This window comes from Mixophyes fleayi, chromosome 6 (genome assembly GCF_038048845.1).
Source record: "Mixophyes fleayi isolate aMixFle1 chromosome 6, aMixFle1.hap1, whole genome shotgun sequence".
In the NCBI taxonomy this organism is placed as follows: domain Eukaryota; kingdom Metazoa; phylum Chordata; class Amphibia; order Anura; family Limnodynastidae; genus Mixophyes; species Mixophyes fleayi.
Window position 1 is genome coordinate 42948932 of NC_134407.1, and position 17843 is coordinate 42966774.

Here is a 17843-nt window from a genome sequence, read left to right on the forward strand (position 1 = left end):
ATAAAAAGAGATCCAAATGCCCATTAATCTGAGAGTGGTTAAAAATGGAGTTGATAGTAAATTTGTTGTTGTGACTGTTGTGGCTGATATCGTGTTGTTGTGCTTTCTGATGCATAATTTGCACCTAACCAAAGTATTACCCTATACCAGCAGGTGATGAAGCAGGTGACCAGCAGTTGAGGGGTGGAGGCAGGTCAAAGAAAGGATCATCCAGACTTATTTTTCAGGTGAGAATGGCTTTTAAGTAAGTGTAATTGTTTTGTAATTACCTATAACCTTGTTTCTTATTTTTACCTATTCTTGTAGAACCAATATCATTATCAACATCATACGTACAGGACTATTTTTTGAAACACCAATAACCTAATTTTCAGGGTATGTGTATGTTTGTTGAAATAACCATTTAAGCATCATTAGAAGATAAAGACAATATCATAAGTTTTCCCAGGTTACTCATGTAAACATCTTAGGGACAAACAACTTTGCTAATAACAGTGTGGATAAAGAAATTATTTATTTTCTAGCTAAATTTAAAACAACATAAATAACACAGTCTACACAATGTCATTTGTCCATTTTGCAGAAAGAAAAAAATGACTTTGCCATAAATGCATAACAAAAAAGCATTAAATTGTTTATTTTTTTTCTTGGTTGCGGGCTCAGGAGACTTGGCCCAGCTGGTGGATACCCATCTGCCACCCCTGATCCTTCCACTGCTATGCACTGGAGTACTTGGTAATGAGGTCGCTGGGGTAGTGCTCTGGCTGCTACCACCTGACAATGGGTGCATCGGTAGCCGTGCCATTATTTTGCCACAAAAAGATATTAAATTTAGAGATGCTCACTGACCCCCGTGAACTGGTTTTTGTTTTTGTATTGGATCTGGATTAGCTTCGTGTTTTAGTTTTGGTTTTGGCAAATTGCTAAAATATGTTAAAATCACATCATTTTGCTCTTTTTTTTGTTCCTACATTATTATTAACCTCAATAACACTAATTTCAAGTAATTTGCAGTCAATTTTGACCACCTCACAGGACACAATATTATTTTCATACACTTTCAAACAAAGACTGCAGCAGTTTTTGTCAGTGATAAGAAAAAGGCCATTGTCATGCTTGGGCATAAGACCAAAAAATCCACCTCTTATGTGTTGAATTATTTTTACCCAAATCTTGACAACAGTTGGCTAGCCATTTGTATCGTTCCTAAAGCCACAGTCAGTAGAGGTAGGGACCTTAACCATCTATGATCCTCATCCATGTTATGCCATTTGAAGCAATTTCACGGAAAGCTCTTGGGAAAATCAGAAACTTATGCTATAAAAATAACAAAAAGCAGTACAGCATCAGCTACCTCCCTTCTCTCATCTAGATCCCAGCACCTGCAATCTACACCCCCAACACCTTCATCATCAATATCCTCACAAGAGATCGGAGTTAGTCCTACATCCAAGTTGCTAATGCGAGATGACTCCTCCCCTAACCAGGACTCCTCCGTAGAATCCTTGTGCATAAGCCCCCCTGTGCTGCTCCTGCTGCTTGGGGTGGATCTTCAACTCAGAAGCAGACCAAGAAGAAGACTACTAGTAGTTTACAACAATTGACTGTTAAACAATCCTTAGCAAGATTAAAAGCTGTCACCCAGTTTCAAGGCGGTTCACAGACGCCATGGCGACTATGCTAGCGTTAGATCTGCGTCCAATATCCACTGTTAATGGTTTTAGACAGTTAATTAAGGTCTTGTGTCCCTGCTACCAAATTCCATCAAGACACCATTTTACTAGAAAAGCAATTCCTCACCACTACCAGAAGGTTTGTAAAAATGTACACTTAACCACAGATATGTGGACAAGCGGAACTGGGCAAACTAAAGATTCTATGACTGTGACAGCCCACTGAGTTGGTGATTTGCCTTCACCAGCAGGAACAGCAGCAGCACGTCACATTTTTCTGAGGCGGGCTACTCTGTGTATCATCTGCTTTACTAAGAGGCTTATTAATATTATTAATAATAATAATATTATTATTATTGTAGATTTGTAAGGCACCACAGTGCTCCACAGCGCCGTACAGTAGAGAAGACAAGTACATACACAAAACAGATATACGTAAAACAAGCACAGACAATGCAGACAAAATTAATGGAGACATGAAAACAAAAGATATGTAGGACCCTGCTCATTACAGAGCTTACATTCTAAAGGGAAGAGGGCACAGCTGAAACAAGATCAGCGAGTGTGGCTCAGAGTGGAGATTGGGATAGTTTTGAGGGTGCATTAATGTGAATAGTGTTATCGAGGATAAGGTCACCTCTAAAAAAGAGATGGGTTTTCAAAGAGCATCTAAAGATTTGAAGGCTGTGGAAAAGTCTGATTGAGCATGGTAGGGAATTCCATAAGTGGGGAGCAGCACAGGAGAAGTCTTGAAGGCGGGAGCAAGAGGTGGTTATCAGAGACGAGACAAGGCGCAGGTTAGAGGTAATCCGCTGACAACCTGTTTGAAAAAGTAAAGGATGTAATTGCAACATGGCTTATCCTGCTTGGACTCTCCTGAGGATATGTGATTTCAGCTATCGCCACCAATTTTGTTAGAGCATTACAGCAGGGGGAATTCCATCACATGTCCAGTTTTGCTCACACAATCAACTTGGTGGTACAGAACTTTTTAAAAATGACAATGACATGTGTCCCAAAATATTTAGGGTCATTTTTTGGATTGTGCAACAGCATGTAGGAGAATGCAGTAGCTGCAAGAAGAATATAATTTGAGGGGCAATGTACTTTAGTCCAGCGAAGTAGTCACCTGTGAAGAGAGTGTTAGCTTGAGTCAAGTCATTCCCCTAATTAGACTTTTTGAGAAGCAGCTAGAGAAATTGAAAGAGGAAATGAAACAAAGCAAATCCGCTAACTATATTGTAATTGTAGATTAAGTACTTAATTTGCTTCGCCAGGATCCAGGAGTTATCAACATCTTGAAATCGGATCACTACATTTTGCAAACTGTGCTTGATCCTAGGTTTAAGAGCTATGTCTTTATTTCCCACTGTCCCAGATCACAAGAGATGCAATGAGCAGGCTGACAGCTAAAGTGGTACATGACACAACAATGTATTCTGCTTAAATTTCTCTGCCAACTGCTTCTAGGAAAAAACTAAGCTTTCCCAAGGCACCCAGTGGTGATGCAGATGAGTCAGCACAACATTTTGACATTTGGGTTGGTCTAAAAGAATTGCCCAAAAATTGTGACTGCTCTATAATAAAATGAACTACAAATTCCATGAGAAAAGCCATTATTTTGGGTAGAATGGCATCTTGGCAATTTGATGTTTTTCCACAGTAAACTTTCACCTTTATTAGAGAAGTTTTTTTTTCTTTAAAAAGGTACAAGCTTGTTATTTACAGTTTTGTTTCCCTGACTTAAAATAACTATGCACTTGAACATAGGCTTTAGTACATGAGGTAGAGGGATTAGTATCATCATGACTAAGACTGGAGAGTGACAACAACAATGTCACCCCTCCTGTTTCTGTATGAGCTATGGCACAGTAGAATCTCACTGGAGACTTTTAAGAACACTGACAGCCCTATTATTGCAATTTCTGTTTCAGCACTGAACCCTGCCACCTCTCCTGTTTCTGTGTGAGCTATGATCAAGTAAAATGTAACTGCAGATTTAGACCTAGCCAGCCAGCCCTATAGTATCTATTTCAGCAATGACAATTAGCAATGGAGCTCACCTCTTTGTGTGTAACCTATATAACACCGTACAATTTGACTGCAAATTCAGAAGAAAAGCCTGCCAGCCCTAGTATTTGTATTTCAGAAATTACAATTGGCAATGGAGCAATGGAGCTCTCCTCTTTATGTGTAACCTATATAACACCATACAATTTGACTGAAAAGCCTGCCAGACTTACTATTTGTTTTTCAGCAATGATAATTAACAATGGATCAATGGAGCTCTCCTCTTTGTGTATAACCTATATAACACGATACAATTTGACTGCAAAGTCAGAAGAAAAGCCTGCCAGCCCTAGTATTTGTATTTAAGCAATGACAATTAGCAATGGAGCAATGGAACTCTCCTCTTTGTGTGTTACCTATATAACACTGTACATTATGGGACTGCAGATTTAGAAGACCAAGCCGAGTACCGGCCTGGCTCTTCACTCAGATCTGCTAAGTTTGGTTATGTTTGGTTCTCGGGAACCGAGCCTGAGCATCTCTAATTAAATTGGAGGACAACTCTTGGACTGCCCCAGTAAGATTGTTGATGCCAGTATTCATTTGCACCAAAGATTCAATCCTTTCCATTGATGTGCACAATCACATTTGATTGTCCCGAATGTTTTGCAAAGAGTAAAAACCCTCTGGTAAACTGCCTTTGGATCTCCCTCTGAGAGTACTTTTAGTAGGCAACCAAGTTAGCCTGCACCTCATTAAACTGCTGTACGGCTTGTGCCAAATTAGGGACAGATGGCTGTTGTCTTTGACTTAGTGGGGGATTTGTTGGAGAGGCTGGTGGTGCACACTGAGCATGCTGTGTAGCTTCATTAACGTTCGACACAGTTTCCAGTATGATATAAACGTGTTGTTTGGATGTCTGGTGCCTCAATAGGTTCTATGTCTGCAATTGTGCCACTTGATCCCTGTGCTTGTAATTTTCCTTTAAAAATATAAACAAAACCAAAATATAATAATCATTATCAGGAGAAATGCATTTACCAGATTTGACTTAAACTTTAAAATTAATAAAACAGTTGTTACGCATGTTAATGAAACCAGACTTTGTCACCTATAACGATTCCTTCTGGTTTGGTCAACACTGGAGAATTGATCAGTCACACAGGAGTCTGTCAAATCAACTTTGTTTACTGAGACTTTAAGCACTAGTATTTATATAAATAATATTGCATGCACAACTTTATGCTTACGTTGTGTAATAGCACATTTCTTTTTTGCTTACTATGTCTTTTAACTATCTCTGCAAAACTTCTGCTCATGAGCACCCATCTTATCTTGTCTTGTGGCCTGTAGTATGGACACCCTGTTATCTCAGTTTTACAATTCTTCTCTCAGCATAGAGAAGAACTTGCCATTCCAATCACAATTACTGCAACTGTGCACTTCTGCATGTATTCTAACTAATTTAATTTCGATACCAAATATTTCTATACAAGTTACGTTACTTAATTAAAGGCATCATTCTTGCTTTCACACACATTATACAATGACAAAATAGGTGCATTTCCAATGAGTCATCATCCTCCGTCCTGACGACTGATGCTGGTGGCTGTGTTTGAGAGGACCCTGTGAGTTAGACAATTGGACATGTCTCAAATTATTATGTTTGAATGGTTTATTAAAAAAAAAAAATAATGTCATTAGTACATTCCAATGTGCAGAAAAATGTTACATTGTTGGAATATTGTTTGACTATAAAGAAATAAAATAATTTAATTTATATATCACTCACCAGCCTGAGGTTGGGACAGAGGGCTGTCCGTGTCCCAAACATTTTAGCCACTAAATTAAATGCATGAGAATTAGCTGTTTAAACTCCACTTCTCAGGATGTGGATGTCATTACCAGGGCCGGACCACCACCAGTCCCTGCAGCTGTTCGCCTCTCTGACATTTTCTGCTTTTAATATCAGAGATGCGCTTTCTGCAATCTTCTATGCTCCTTTTGATGGGTCCCACAGCATTGACCGCCTCACACACCTGACTGCACAGCTGCTTTTTTCTTGAAGCAGGTGTCTTGGCAGCTAGACTGCCCAAAATGCGCTCATAGACAATTTAGTGCCAGTTTATAAGCGCAAATATTTTGGCAAAACTAAAGCGCACATTGCGCCCAATCTTATTCTTAACAATAGAAGGGCCTACCTCTTCCTCCTGCTCCTCCTCAACTCCTAGCTACTCCCTCTCCTCCTCCCCACTGTCCCTAGCCTCAAAGAAAACACAGGGAAAAGACAACAAATACACTCACAAACCAAGCACTGGGGAAATACAGAAAACACCAAAACACAACACCCCAAAAGACAAATATTAATAAACACACAGACAATAAGACAAACAAAGACAGCTAAATAAAAAAATAAAAAATCATTCTCCACACTCCTTAACACAAATTTACCTCTCTCCTGCATTGTCACCTGCTCTCTCTCTATGCTCCTGAAACCCCTATCAACTCAAAAAAGGAAGTAGCCTGCTTTTTGTCATGTTGGTGAGGTCAAAATCATGCGAGTATTGCATGTAAAACTTTCAACCAAACAGAAATTAATATTAATTTTAAATCGTTGCAATTCGCGAGATTGACAGTGATTCCTTATTTGAGACTACAAATCGCTAGTTAATGCATATGGCGACTTGTGGCTCAAATCGCCAGTGATCTCTCGCATTTGGCAGTGATTTTAATTCCCTTCAAAAACTGCAGCTTCATACATTAACCCCCTGGACTCCATAGATTTTCCATAGCTGACTTTAATTTAGCAAATTGCATATGATTGCCTGCAATTAATTTCACTACTTTGCTTTAATTATTCATTGCTTTTCAGTCCTATCTTAATATCATAAGGCACAGTTCCTCATTTTGCTTCCCCTCAAATATGATATAAAGTTGATTTCTGCATCTATTTGTTCGTTGAAGCCACAGAGAATATCATAGCTGTGCCATATTCTAGGGCAACAGAAATAGGGATCTCTGCCTGAGGATATGAATACACAACTGAAAAGCACAGGAAACTATCAATATAAAACAATATATTTAGTAAAGGTGGAGGGCATGTAAAAAAACTTTTCATGCATTAACTCTTCCCTGTTCTAACCACCTGACTGTAATGAGCTCTTAGACATTTTTCAACATAATGACAAGACCTTCTACAAATGTACTGCCTGTAACCCCATGGTGGCTGCCATGATACGCTAACTTTCAGTGATAACTCTCGCCAGTATAACTATTTAACCTGTAAGTGTGTTTTTTTGAAAGTTTAATTAAAAAATAAAGGATTTATTGAACCTGCAATTTAATTTATATGAAACAGTATATGTTTTTCCCATGGGCATATGCACAATGCTAAATAATTTGTCCTGCACAAGTCTTTTCTTTCATTTTTTTTACTTTTCATTGTGCTTTGTATGAATCTCTTCTTGCTAATACCTTATTAATCCTCACTGCTGTGCCAAACATTGTATTAAAAACTATTTGCTTTTGTTCAGTTTCAAAAGTTTCTTATTATGCTCAGAGAAAGAGGAAAAAAAAACAACAACTTTTATTTTAATTAAATTCTGCAGCACTTCAGAGATTTTATTTTTCTCATAGGAAAAATAAAATTACAATGACTGTAAAGGCATAAACAGTAAAGCGTAATAAATTGATAAAAACTGAAAAAAAGTCTCTTAAAGAAGAACTACGCTTGTGAAAATAATTTAGGATTAAGTATCTGTCTAGCTTTACTATAGTGATGTTATGTTACAGCCATATTGCTTCAATCAGCACTGAATGTGAAATTAAGACGCTGGCTTTTCATGGTATATTGAGTCCGTTCATGGTTGTGGTCCAAATGTAAGTTAACTAAACTAAAGAGCATTCACACTAAGGGCTAGATTTACTAAGCTGCGGGTTTGAAAAAGTGGGGATGTTGCCTATAGCAACCAATCAGATTCTAGCTGTCATTTTGTAGAAGGTACTAAATAAATGAAAGGTAGAATCTGATTGGTTGCTATAGGCAACATCCCCACTTTTTCAAACCCGCAGCTTAGTAAATCTAGCCCTAAATTTATGTTGGCACAAAAGTGTATAATTGAAAACCCTGTCCTTTTAGCCAAGATTTTTCCTAGTAGAAATACAAAATAATTTTTTCATGTGGAGCATGTCAAATAAGCTAACATTTTTTTTCATAAGAATTTGAATAATACCTCTTTGTAGGCCACACAACTATCCCTTATAAAACAGTGCAAAAATAACCATGTTAATGAAATTTATAAGAATTGCAGCGTGATTAGTTCTAGCTCCATAGAAAAAAGAGAGTGAGTATTTGCTAGCATCATATCTGACATTGGTATGTCGAAGTCAGCAAATTGGATAAAGTCATTTCAATTAAAATCAAGCAAACTTGGTTGTCTTTGTGTGAAAAGATGCGTACGGTACGCTACGATGTATAAGGGCACGCTACGGCGTGGAAGGGCGTACGCAGCTGCAACACGTGGCAGCAACAGTATTTGGTCTTTTACCATACATTCGCACAAACACGCATACTTGTAAAATAGTACACATTAATGGTAGTTGCAACACATAGTCATTTATGTCGAAATATAGTAGTATTTATGTTATATATTATAAGTTATATGCACATTAGTGAAATATATGGAACAGGTTGAAGGAATCATATCATGTGTGGTATCATAATAAACCTCTTAACATTTGCTACTGTTTGGTTCAGTCTGCGAAGGAATCGCAGAGTGCATACACAAGTTACGAATGATAGGGAATTATGAACTACTTAAGACTAAGGAATCTTGGCGGGAAGAGTAGAGCATACCCCCTGGAGAGATGACCCCCTCCTTTGGATTCTTTAGTATGAACTAGCCAATGATGACAACCCCTTGGACCTTCCTGAAACCTGGACCAATAAAAGCAAGCTATACCATCTCCATTGTATTACTGTATTTCTGTGTGCATATAAGCAGCAGCTTCTCATCTAGTGTTCAGACATCTTGGCCTCAGACTTCAGGATTGAATGACTGCACACTGGATCCAAAACGCCTGCGATAAGTAACGGCTGTATTTATTATCACTTCGCCTGAACATATTATACTACTTTTTGCGAATAAATCTTTGTGCGTTAGAAACACAAATCGAGGTTCGACAATCGTTATTGGTTAGCGACAATACGCACTTAACAGGTAACGCTTCCAATGTGCAGAGTTATTGGTGCAAGACTCATAGAAGCAACATAAGCAGCAGTTATAGGACCTGGTTTATATAAGTAAATAGGCTCTATATGCTCTCAAATTCAGCAAGAGATGAATTTGAAGATACCTGCGGTGATGAATACAGGTGTAGGTATACTCTGTTCTGCTCTGTTCTTCTCCACTAAACATGACACTGCAGAATATGTACCTTTCAGCTTCAGCAACAGCTGGCTTTTAAAAACATATTTATTTTTTTAATCACTGTCTAGTGACAGCGGCACTATATAATGATCAAATAAATAAATAAATAAATACCAGTGTGGCTACCACTCTACTACCTGTTCAGTTGGCCCTATCTGCTTACAAATGAGTCATTCGTTGTCTTTTTCCAGCCTTAACTAACATCTATAATTCCTTGTTCTTGTTCTCCACTAGTATTTTTTCCATCATTATTCAAGCTTGCACATATTGCTCAACAAATTATGATGCAAATTATTTTCAGATTACTGCTGAATCTCTCAAAACTCATGTCCTCCAAGCTACTGGAAAGGCTTACCTATACCTGCCTCACACACTTCCTTCCCAAAACTCTACAGAGACCGCACTGACTAAATTGGTCAATTATTTAAGGAACGCTAAATATAAAAGACACTACTTGCTTCTATTCTTCTTGACCTGTCTGCTGCATTTAACACAGACCACTCACTTCTTATACAAATCCTGCATTCCCTAGATCGTAATCGTATCTATAGCCTCCAAATCTTCAAGATTTTCTGAAAATGTCACCTCTTTAGGCAATCTTATCAAATCTCGGAATTCCGCTTTTGCTTCAACATTCTGCCGGATGGGATTCTACACTGTGTTTGTGAATGTAGATTTCACAAATGTTCTATGAATTGAGCTACTATGGCAATAGGCAAATTATTTAGCGGTGTTCAGTGTGTTTGGTATAGGACTGGGAACACTGAAGGACCAATTGTGCCAGATGAAACATGAAAATTTCACAGACAATTGTGGAATATTCCACAGAATAGTTTCGGAAATTCCATACATTTTTTATACACAAGTTTTCCTAATAAAACACTGAAGTCATTACACCATCATTTACCAATTCTAAAAATATAAAATTTGGTGTTAGGAGAAGAATTCAGGTCCATCTAGTCTGGTGTGTGTGTGTGTGTGTGTGTGTGTGTGTGTGTGTGTGTGTGTGTGTGTGTGTGTGTGTGTGTGTATGTGTGTGTGTGTATGTGTGTATGTGTATGTGTATGTGTGTGTGTGTGTGCTTATTTAAATTTTAATAATAACAATATGCTTGTCCAATGCAATTTTACTTGATGAGTGCCCCTGTTGGGAGAATATGTCATGAATCCATCACCCTTTTTGTTATAAAAGTTATTTCTTACGGTTCCTTAGAGTTCTCAAGTGTGTCTCCGTGTTCTAGAAATCCTTATATTCTTTCTATATCTAGAAATCTTATTTGTAAAAATACTCTCTTCCTGAACTCTATTAGTACTTTTTATATATAGGAATGTTTCTATAATATTACCTATACCCTTTTCTCCTTTAACGTGCAGATTTCAGTCAAGTTTAGTTTTTGCTTCTCCTTTTTTGCAGGATGCTATTTTGTACAACATTAGTAAATTTCAGTGTTGACTAACTTACAGTGCATCCAGAAAGTTTTCACAGCACTTCACTTTTTTCACATTTTGTTATATTACAGCCTTATTCCAAAATGGAAAAAATTCCCTTTTTCCCTCAAAATTCTACACAATACCCCATAATGACAACGTGGAAAAAGTTTTTTTGAGATCTTTGCAAATTTATTTAAATAAAAACCGAAGAAATCACATGTGCATAAGTATTCACAGCCTTTGCCATGAAGCTCAAAATTGAGCTCAGGTGCATCCTGTTTCCACTGATCATCCTTGAGATGTTCCTACAGCTTAATTGGAGTCCACCTGTGGTAAATTCAGTTGATCGGACATGGTTTGCAAAGGCACACATCTGTCTATATAAGATTGCACACTTGACAGTGCATGTCAGAGCACAAACCAAGCATGAAGTCAAAGGAATTGTCTGTAGACCTCTGAGACAGGATTGTCTCGAGGCACACATCTGTGGAAGGGTACATGAAAAATATCTGCTTCTTTGAAGGTCCCAATGAGCACAGTGCCCTCCATCATCCGTAAATGGAAGAAGTTCATAAACACCAGGACTCTTAATAGGGCTGACTGGCCATCTAAACTGAGCAATCGGGGGAGAAGGGCCCTAGTCAGGGAGGTGAGCAAGAACCCGATAGTCACTCTGTCAGAGCTACAGCATTCCTCTGTGGAGAGAGGAGAACTTTTCAGAAGGAAAACCATCTCTGCAGCAATCCATCAATCAGGCCTGTATGGTAGAGTGGCCAGACGGAAGCCACTCCTTAGTAAAAAGCACATGGCAGGCCGCCTGAAGTCTGACAAAATGCACCTGAAGGACTCTCAGACCATGATAAACAAAATTCTCTGGTCTGATGAGACAAAGATTGAACTCTTTGGCGTAAATGTCAGGCATCATGTTTGGAGGAAACCAGGCAACACTTATCACCAGGCCAATACCTTCCCTACAGTAAAGTATGGTGATGGCAGCGTCATGCTGTGTGGATGTTTTTCAGCGTCAGGAACTGGGAGACTAGTCAGGATATTATTATTCATTTTTATTTATAAGGCGCCACAAGGCGTCCGCAGCGCCATACAGAGACCAACAAATTACAATACAATGGGAGACAGCACAGTACAGTAAACAGTAAGCACAGCAACTGGATAGAGATGAATGCAGCAATGCACAGAGACATCCTGGATGAAAACCTGCTCCAGAGCGCTCTTGACCTCAGACTGGGGCGTCAGTTCATCTTTCAGCAGGACAACGACCCTAAGCAGACAGCCAAGATATCAAAGTAGTGGCTTCAGGACAACTCTGTGAATGTCCTTGAGTGGCCCAGCCAGAGCCCAGACTTGAATCCGATTAAACATCTCTAGAGAGATCTGAAAATGGCTGTGCACTGATGCTTCCCATTTAACCTGATGGAGCTTGAGAGGTGCTGCAAAGAGGAATGGATAAAACTGCTCAAAGATAGGTGTGTCAAGCTTGGTGCATCATATTCAAAAATACTTGAGGCCGTAAATGCTGTTAAAGGTGCATCAACAAAGTATTGAGCAAAGGCTGATAAATACTTATGTACATGTGATTTGTTTCTTTTTTAATTATAATAAATTATCAAAAATCTCAAAAAAACTTTTTTCACATTGTCATTATGGGGCATTGTGTGTAGAATTTTGCGGGGAAAAGGGAATTTATTGGTAAAGAGTGAAGAGCTCTGTATACTTTCCGGATGTACTGTATAGTCTTTGGGAGCAATTCAATTACATGCAAAGTCCAGTTGGAGCCTAGCAAGATGAGTTTCCACGGGATGTTAAGATAATACAACACTGCTGATTTTTGCTTGCACCTTTTAGAATAGAGCTGGGACGATGATCATTAATTCATTCTACTTTGTGGTGTGGTTGGCTGCCTGGTGTTTTTCCTTTCATTAATTTTTTTTTTTTTAAATCACTGGGCATCCGGATCTGCTTCACAACACAATTGGGGGGGCGACAGGGACAAGTGCCCTGGCCCCCTCTATCAGGTGCCCCAGCTGCAGGACGTGGGGTACAGTTGGTGGCTGGCCCCTTCCCCTGGACCAGCCACCTTCCTTCTAGTTGCAGTGGATCCCTCCCTCCCTCCCCATAAGTGTGGCCTATCACAATAGAAACAAAGCTCACATGGGACACGCACCACGTGACAGGTGCTGTCCCATGGGTGCCGAGAAGCAAGCACAGCTAGAAGGTAAGTGTGAGGGCAGGGGATCTTCTGGAAATGTAATGAGTGTGTGTGTGATGGCAGAGGGGCATATGGCAATGTAATGTGTGTGTGAGGGCGGGGGGCTTATAGCAAATTAATGTGTGTGCGAGGTAAGTGGTGGCTAATTAACATGTATTATTTTATGTGTGGGTGATAGTGGGACAATTTAATAGTGGGGTCTATTAATTTAAGATGGGTTGGATTGGGGGCTATTGAATGTAGGGGTGAGTTTGGGGAGAATGAGGTCTTTTTATTAAATGTGAATATGAATTATTTAATGGCAGTGATGGTTGTGGAATATAGGTATATTTATTTAAAGTAAATGCTATTAACGTATTGGGTTTGGGGCGATCTCTATTGTAGTTCAAGTGGGAGGTAGGTGACACATCCGTATGCAATAAAGATTCTCCAATGCTATCGCTGTGGTTCCATAGCACAAAGGTTTTATTCGCAAAATAGATTACATGCAAAGTGTAGCATGCATACACTTGCGCATTTGGCAAGCTTCTATCAGAACACTCTGCTTTCCAAAGCCAGAGGTGAACAGTTTATTCACTGTACAGTTGTAAAAAACAGTGACATCACAAAGACACACAGTTACAGTCCACATTTATAGGACATGTCATCCCAAGAACTTGACATCTCATAGATTATTATTATTATTATTATCCTTTATTTGTTGGGCGCCACAAGGTATCTGCGGCGCCGTACAACATACAAACAGTACACTATACAGGGTGGAACAGCACAAAACAATAAACAAAAATACCAGTACTTCAGAAACTCCAGGCAAATTAAAGCAATAAACATGGAGCAGAAGAACAGGTGAGGAGACAGGAGGGAAGAGGGCCCTGCTCATTTGAGCTTACATCCTAAGGGAGGGAAAACAGAAAGACACAAGGGGAGCCAGAAGAGGCAAAGGGAGAGCGAGTGGAGGTGAAGGGGTTATGTGGATGGTTGGTAGGCTTTAAGGAAGAGGTGGGTTTTCAGTGCACGTTTGAAGGAGCACAGAGTAGGAGAGAGGCGGATGGAACGAGGGAGGTTAGATTGATTCCTTTGGTCAGTGTTCTTTGAGGTGGCCAGGTGTCCTACTTCAGGCTTACGCCTCTAGGCCTGCATAAACTGCTTCTTTTATGACATCTATGGACTTGCCATTTTGTGTATGAAAATTGATATTATTTACAACTAGCTTTCACACATAAATAATACCCGAAAAGTTCACTAAGGTTTGGGTGCCGTGGACTTCATACTTCCAAATCCAAACCCCTTTTGTCATGTGATTCTACAGCATCACTCCATCTGGATCCTTTCTTCCCTTCCCTGTTCCATCCTTCCCATCTCTTCTCTTTCTTTTTCTTCTCCCATATTCCACCACACTCTTTCCTCCATCTTACTCTTAGGCGGCCCGCCACGCCGCCACCCCCCCCACCCCTTTTACTCTTCTCAGTCTTATTTCTCTTTCTAAAATAGTTGCTTTCTTAAAAAAATTGGGTCAACATCCTTATTAATACTCTTTTCTAACAAGACGCTGTATGTTTTAATGCATATGTATTTTTCAGATGTTTTTTTTAACACAGTGCTGTATAGAATGTTACTTTTGGTTGACCCTTGCAAAAATAAAATCTTTAAAAAAAATATACCCGAAAAGTTATCCTGCAATTGCGAATAGAATGATACCAATCTCAATTTAATTTAAATGTTGGAAACATTAATTAGCCTCTTCAACATTTTAACATATTGTCTATCTTTCATAGATAATATAAAGTGGTGTACATATTTAAATATTTAAATTGAAAACATATTTAAATTCTGCTACAATAATAATTACGTTGCGTAATAATCGCATCACAGCTGATTGTAGCGTACAGAAAATATTGATTAAAACCTTTATCCAAATTTATTAAACATAAATGTTATTAATTTATTGCTGGAGCTGTTCGAAGGGAGGGAAATAGGTTTATTTCTTAAATGTGAATACTATTATGTTAACATTGGGGCTGGAGGGAGAACTAATTATTAAACGTGGGTACTTTTGATTTAACCCCAGAGCTTATTGGAATGTTCTAAATTTCATGTACCCATTTTCCTTTCAAATAGGGCCTCCAACATTCTAGGACCCAGACAAGTGACAACTGAGCAAAAGACACCAGCAACCACAGATAAGGATAGCGTCAAGAACAGGTAGGGGAGCGCAGAACAGTATGCCAACTGTATTTTTCTATATTGTAAGTTCCTCTGCGCCATGTTATTAAATAAATATGAATATATATACTTATATATTGTTACTGGTTTACTACTGCGAAATTTCATTTCTCATTTTGTCTTACTTTCTATGTATTAGTCAAAGTGTACTCATCACCCCTGCACAGAGAAGGCAGTCATTTTGTGGGTGAACTAATCATACCTCCCAACTGTCTCGATTTCAGTGGGACAGTCCTGATTTAGGGCTTAGTCCCTCCCGGGGGACATGTATGTTGGGGGAGAGGTAGTATGTAATGGTCAGTCTAGCATTTTACAGCCCTCTTGTGGCATAGTCAACTTTGTACTAATCCCGCCTTCTCTTGTGTTGGCCCTGTCTACAGTTAATCTGGTCCTGCCCACATGAGGCCGCTTTAAGATTTTTTTACATGGCAACTTTAAGACAAGACATACCAATGAGATTTTTGTATTCATACCTGATAATGCCAATATATGTTTAGTGACAAATATTTTAACACAGAAAGGATATTTACTAACATTGCTCAAAGGTGCAAATCAAAGCAACCAGCCAGAAATTATATTTTATGACTAGTGCAATTAGATGACAAAAGCAAATGTCTGATTGGCTTGTAAACCTCTATTTTCCTGGTATGTGCTGATGGAATATTTTTCCATTACACCTACCTCCCACACCAGGCTTCTGTATATGAATTGGAGTACAGCAAACAGATGCTCCTGCATATGCAGGTTTAATACCTGATTTAATAATAATAGTGCAGATGCAGCAGGTGCAATGATGTAAAGTTACCAGTATTTAGCATCCTGCAGGCTTCTTTTAATTATTCCTGTAGATAATATTAATAAAATATTCAAAATTGTTCTCTAAAATGTAAATACTTGAGAGAAGTGAAATATTTAGAATGTTTCTACATAGTGTATGTATGTAACGTGTATTTAGTAGAGATGAGCGGTTCGGATTCTGTGAAGCTTTGCTTGATTTGTTAAACTATGCATGTCCTTTTTAACATATTTAAAAGACAATTCCATCTTGTAATATTTTATATTATGGCCTTGGTCTATCATCCTGTGTAAAATGTCTACTGATGCTGTTACTTACCGTCTAATGAGATCCGATTACTGACTCTTTACTTCCCATGATGAATACTGTCTAACGGTAAAAATATTGTGCCCGCTGTCTTTCTCCAACCATTTTTCTTCTGGGTTCAGTCCATCTTCGTCTTTCTACTTGTCTAAATGTCTACTGATGCTACTGCCTGTCTAAAGAGCTTTGATTACTGCCTATTTACTTTTCATGACACATGCTGTCTATCGTTGAAAATATTATTTCTGTGATCTTTCTCCCACCATTTCACTTCTGGGTGAAGCGAACCTCTGTATATTTTCTTTTCTAAAATAACGATTCTATCAGCCACTATGTTTCATAGGATATGTAGCATGCTTTGCACACAAAACTTGGTTGTTCAGAACTGCTTAAAAAATGAGAGGTGGGTAGCCCATAATTAATCTGGGCATTTGTTAGAATTTGGCAATCTCATGAAGATCATTGCAGCATCTTAAGCAAAAAATTACCTGCCACGCCGCCAACTGAAGCAACAGATAGTAACAAGGGGGAATTTCCCACTTTATGTGCTTTAGTGATTTTCTCAAACCATTTCAGTTGTTGGGTGGTCTGTCCTGGGATATCCTCTTTTTTAAATTGACCATCCTATCAGTCAGTTCTCTGCCTGTATATTTTAAAGGTATCCTTTACTTTATTAGACTGCCATCCTGTCTGATACTGCTGTGCTACAATGTTCATAAGGATTTTATCTTTTAATAAACTGCCATGTATTTGTGTCTGATTTTTAATTAAATCCAGATCCAAAACATTTCCTTACATATCCACCGGAACCGTAAGTCCCCTTTTAAATTATATTTATTAAAGAAGTGATGCAGGGTGAGCTTTAAGCACAATGATCTGTGAGTGATGGAAAGTTCTACAGTACTGACTTGCAATGTAATCCTCATTATATGTTCTTATTGTGTATGCATGGAGAGATGCACTGTACCATGTTTCTTGTTTTCTGTGGTGGATACATTTTTATTATCTGTTTTATTTTATTTGCATGGGTTAACAAACTAACAGCTCTTGTTCAATATGCAATTCTTATTCAATGGGAAAGAATTCAATTAGTCACAAGGTGTCTCGCAGGCATTCTGGAGACACTTCGCTGTGGAGATTTTAACAGAAAATGTTTCCCCATTTAGTGCGAGGAAACTGACCATAAATTTTTACAGTAGTAACGGTAAAAGTGTGCAGCCATGATGTTCTGGGGTACATCATAGCTAATTAAATTCCCCCCAATGTCTGAAAAAGTGGATAGGTCCAGTAATTTCCATTAAACTGTGTGAGGGTGACCCATGAAAGGGTGTCTCCAGTGGATGGAGTGCAGCGAAAAGCACCAAATGTTTTGTGCTTACAGGGTAGTTGTAAATCCAACCCCTGTCTAACACTAAATCGTCCCCCTTTATTTTAGACCATGAAGAGACTCCAAACTTCTGACTTTATTGCCCTTTCAGAATCACTATGAGCTTTCCAAAAACACTGGGTATTATTTACTAACATAGTTGCAAATTTACACAGTGCAGTATCCCTTAGCAACCAATTAAGCACTTGCTGTCATTAGTTTTACATACATTGCTCTGATCAAAGCTAACCAGGAATAGGTTGCTATGGGTTACTGCATTACTATGGGTCACTGAATTTATATACTTTCTTTGTTGACCATGACCAAATTTTTGATAGGGAATCTGCTCCTAGTTTATCATTAGCTCTCTGGGTTACTTCAAAATT